The sequence below is a fragment of the Protopterus annectens genome, chromosome 10.part0 (genome assembly GCF_019279795.1).
Source record: "Protopterus annectens isolate FY-2018-M chromosome 10.part0, PAN1.0, whole genome shotgun sequence".
NCBI classification, from domain to species: Eukaryota; Metazoa; Chordata; order Ceratodontiformes; family Protopteridae; genus Protopterus; species Protopterus annectens.
Genome location: NC_056744.1, coordinates 384,641,576 through 384,646,700, shown reverse-complemented (window position 1 = coordinate 384,646,700; position 5,125 = coordinate 384,641,576). Strand labels below are relative to the sequence as shown.

At 38.6% G+C, this 5,125-nt stretch overlaps 1 non-coding gene across 1 annotated transcript; it reads right to left on the bottom strand.

Annotated features, from left to right (window-relative positions):
• Window positions 1-1,269: 1,269 nt before the first annotated feature.
• On the bottom strand, window positions 1,270-1,377 carry LOC122814653. The gene has a single exon (XR_006366860.1). It is a non-coding gene; the product is annotated as a U6 spliceosomal RNA (small nuclear RNA).
• Window positions 1,378-5,125: the final 3,748 nt, after the last annotated feature.

The window sequence follows — 5,125 nt, the reverse complement described above, 5'->3', positions numbered from 1 at the left end:
AGTTCAAAATTTGTGAATGTATGCACCTCTCAAATATTTTTGCTAATTATAAATTCCCACCATTTTGTCACTCTGTTTGTTAAATATGTTTCTGAATAGTATTGTACATACCTTCTGCAAGCAGGAAAAGTAATGTTATTTGGTATTCAAATTTAATGCCAATTACATACTCAGATTTTTGGCTGGATGCAGCTATTTTTCAGGGGCCTTTGTTCCTATTTTCAATGTCTTAAGGCTGAAAGGTACGGAACAAAGTGTCAAACAAACTAAATATTTTCATTATTCGGTGTGATGAGGATGGACAGGATTAGAAATGAATATATTAGAGGGTCAGTTCAGGTTGAACAGATTGGAGACAAAGCCAGAGAGGTGAGATTCCATTGGTTTGGACATGTGCTAAGGAGGGATGCTGGGTATATTGGGAGAAGGATGCTAAGAATGGAGCTGCCAGGTAAGAGGAAAAGATGAAGGCCTAAGATAAGGTTTATGGATGTGATGAGAGAGGACATGCAGGTGGTTGGTGTGACAGAGCAAGATGCAGAGGACAGTAAGAAATGGAAACAGATAATCTGCTGTGGTGACCCCTGACGGGAGCAGCCAAAAGAAGAAGAGGAAGAAGAAGAAGAAGATATCAGCATTAAACAATAATACAAATAAACAGAGTAAAGTAGAAATTGTGTATATACACCACAGTGCAATACTTACAAAGATTGATATTAAAATATAAAGGATGGGCAGGGTCTTAAGTGAAAGGTTTATGATATTTGGTGTGTAGCAGGGTGGGGACAGAGAGATTAGATATAGAAAAGACTCAGCTGAGTTAAAATATGCTATTTTGGAAGAAAGAGGTGAAGGGACATAGCCTAAGTGCTTTCACTGTGGTAATTAAGATGGTCTCAAAAGTAGATCAAATTGGCTTGAAATGCATTGTTTGAATTATATAAATTACAAAAAGCATCCTTTGAGAACTTCTGTCCTAATCACTCAAGGTATAAAGTACTGCATATTGGACATCTAAATAATTTGTTCTCATAAGTGTTTATAAACTATGTACATGATTTTGAATTGAGGAAAGCAGCTTGCCCATTGTGACGTCACAGTATAAGATGTATTGAATTACTGAACTATACACTAGTACATAGGTAATTACTAGGATAGCTGCTTTTATGGGTCATTTTACGCCTAGCTAATATCTTTTAAAGGTGAGAATCAAACTTTCTACTTTGTGTTTGAGAGGTAAACACCTTACCATTACACCAAAGCCCAACCTTCAATATGGAATACTTCACAAATTTGTGTGTCATCCTAAAACAGGGGCCATGTTAATCTCTGTATCATTCCAATTTTGGTATATGTGCTGTCAAGTCAAACAAGCACAACATTAATATAACTACCTGGTGTTGGAATAGAACCCACAATGTCCTGCACCAAAACATAAGCATGCTACCTGTTGAACTACTGAGACCAAATATTAAGTTACTGGGAATACAAAGAGTAGTTCTATAAGTCTTGGGTTAATGCCAGGAGCAAAAATACCTGTTGAGAAAGTTTATCTTTGAACCATGATTTTTGGATATTAAACATTTCTGTGACTGAATGGTACATTATAGATTAAATTCTGTCAATTATGGATAATGATATGTTTTCAAGTGCTGTTTCTAGATATGTCAGAACAGATGACTGCTGAGCATGCAATGTGGACAGACAACGAAATCCATGGTATTGAGGTGGGTCCACCACCTTGCTCCTTACCTACTTTACTTAAAAGTAAAGGTTAGATAGATACTCTAGCCCTGGGTCTGAACGGATGAGTATTTTCAAAGGGGCTCTTGTTGTTGTCCTTTATTATAGCACTATCTTTCCATCTCAGCAATGTCTTTCTGCCCTCCTATAAGTCAGTGGTCCATTTACCTCACCACTGCTCCAGCCATTGGATAGAAGACTTACTAGTGTTAATTAAAGTAATTGTCACATGTTTACATGACCCCTCTTGACCTGTTGCCCATTGAGGAGGATGTTTTTATTACATGGTTTGGCTGTATCACAGATAATCACCTAAACTCTGCCAAGCATGAACGATTTGATAATTACAACTAATAAAAAGTTGGAAGATAAAATAAAGTATGAATATTTTTTTTCACCTGTTTCAAGGCTGCCCATAGCTAATTCATACATTTTCCAGTGCTACTATATTCTGTACTTTTTCATACAGGTTTTGTCTCATCCTTTTTTTTATCTCTTTTTTTATCCCATCACTGCTGACTTCAAGACCCTATTGATTGCACCCTATGACCCCACCATCTGCATCTTTTATGTCTTGGTAGTCTTCATGGTATGACCAACACCAGGAGGACCTCCCAGACAGGACAGCATCAGTATGTAGGGGCCTCCCCCTATTCCCAAGCTATGCAGAATAAACTGCACCTGCTGACACTGCAAAGCAGGATGTGTAAAGTGAGGCACCATCATACCAAGCTTTTGGCAGATGTTTTTATTTTGGTCTGATTCTCATCCTTCTGTGCTGATGCATCTTGTGTGTAAGCCCTGTCTGAGCCATGAGGGTGTATCCAAACAGCATGTCACCTGGTCTCAGTGATACATCTCCTTAGCCCTCCACTCTCTCCAGCACTGTGACCCATTTGTCTGAGTCCTGGCCTCCATCACTATTTTGAGAGAGGACCCACCAAGCACATTCCTCCCAATAAGGCTAGGCAAAACCCACCCTCCCCACCATACCATCAACTTTTAAGCCCCTAATTGTACTTGGGTTGCCTGGGCTCTGTGCAAGGCTTCATCCCTCTGCAACACCAGCATGGTGGTCTTGTCTCTGTCTTGCACTATAAACTACAGAAAGCTTCCAACATCGTAGCACATTTTGTTATATGCCACCATGAATGGGTCATTACTGTTTATTACTGTTTATCTTTGAGAGAATCTGGCCAGACCATCAGTTGACTCTTATTCAAATAAAATTTGCTGATAAACTTTTATGCTTTTCTGATTTTTACCCCCTCTCTCCAGTGCAAGCTTCCACTATTAACTGGTAAGCTGGTTAGTATTCTACAAACAAAAAACTCATCTGATAACACTCATTACTTAACAATCATCTTTAGTTATATTTGTCTACTAATACTATTTCACCTGCAATTCATTTGTCTTGTAATTTCTTAGACTATTTCACAAGTTTGTGTGATTGTTTAACTTACTTGTCTCTACAGAGTCTGAAAACTGTTCTTAATTTGTACTATGTATGTTTTCTTTTGTAACTACCTTTGGAGCTTTTCTCCCTGGGCCTCCGCTGAAAACGGACATGTATCCAGTCGGACTATCCTGGTTAACAAATGTAAAATAAATAAAAATAAATAAATAAAATAAATAAATTACTGTTTGCCTTCAATAAGCTTTTGAAATCATCTCTCCTGTTAACTCAACTACACCCCTGAAAAAAGAAACTCCTTTAAGTCTGAATATAAAAAAAATCATGAGTTACAGTTGAAATGCTAGTGTGGCATTTCTGCCACACTAACATGGGTGTTCTTTTCCAATTTGTCCAACATTTTCAGTTGTGGTATTGCTTAGATCTTCACCTGGAGACTTTTCATTTCAGTTGTCCCTACTTTGCACTTCTTTACTTTTCTGATCCCTGTTTCTCTCAGTCTCACTTAACATATACTTCATCATCTTTCATATATCTGATCCCTGTCTCCTTCAGTCTCACTTTCCATACACTTCCCTATCTTTCCTATAGCTGATCCCTTTCTCCCTCTGTCTTACTTTCCATACATTTCCCCTTATTTCCTTTATCTGATCCCTGTCTCCCTCAGTCTCACTTACCATACACTTCCCCACCTTTCCTTATATCTGATCCCTGTCTCCCTCAGTCTCACTTTCCTAACACTTCCATATCTTTCTAAATCTGATCCATGTCTCCCTCAGACTCATTTACCATACACTGCCCCATCTTTCCTACATCTGATCCCTGTTTCCCTCAGTCTAAATTTCCTTACACTTCCCCACCTTTCCTGTATCTGATCCCTGTCACCTTCAGTCTCACGTTCCATACACTTACTCCCTCATCTTTCCTTATATCTGATCCTTGTCTCCCTCAGTCTCACTTAGCATACACTTCCCCATCTTTCTATATCTGATTCCTATCTCCCTCAGTCTCATTTACTTTACACTTCCCCATCTTTCTATATCTGATCCCTGACTCCCTCAATTTCACTTATGGAACACTTCCCCATATTTCCTATATGTGATCCCTGTCTCCCTCAGTCTCACTTACCATACACTTCCCCATCTTTCTATATCTGATCCCTGTCTCCCTCAGTTTCACTTACCGCACACTTCCCCATCTTTCCGATATCTGATTCCTGTCTCCCTCAGTTTCATTTGCCTTATCACTTCCCCACCTTTCTTATATCTGATCCCTGTCTCCCTCAGTCTCACTTACCATACACTTCCCCATATTTCTATATCTAAGGCCAGTCTTCCTCAGTCTCACTTACCATACACACCATCTTTCTAAATCTGATCCCGGTCTCCCTCAGTCTCACTTTCCATAGACTTACTTCCCCACCTTTCCTTATATCTGATGCCTTTCTCCCTCAGTCTCACTTTCCGTACACTTTCCCATCTTTCTATATTTGATCCCTGTCTCCCTCAGTCTCATTTACCATACACTTCCCCATATTTCGTAAATCTGATCCTTGTCTCACTCAGTCTCACTTACCATATACTTCCCTATCTGATCTGTTATTAAATAACGAACCATAATGTATGATTAGTGTGTCTGATTGCTTGAAAACTTCATACCAGCCCACTTACATAGTTAAACAAATGAAATATACAACTTTTAGTCATTTGGTTCTTTCAGACAAACTGACTTTAAAATTCAAAAACAAGCTACACCCATCAGAACATTGTGGATTCTTGTGGTTGATATTGTGGGTGAAGTTTGAACTTAGATAAACACAAGAAAGAATAAAAAAATATGTTGTCTTCTCAGAAGTTATCTGTACTTGGCAATGTTGCAGGCTAAATCACCAATCAAAATCTAGTGCAAAAATAAAAGTACATTTCTTTACTGGTGGTATACAGTGATATAATGTTTATCACCCAATGT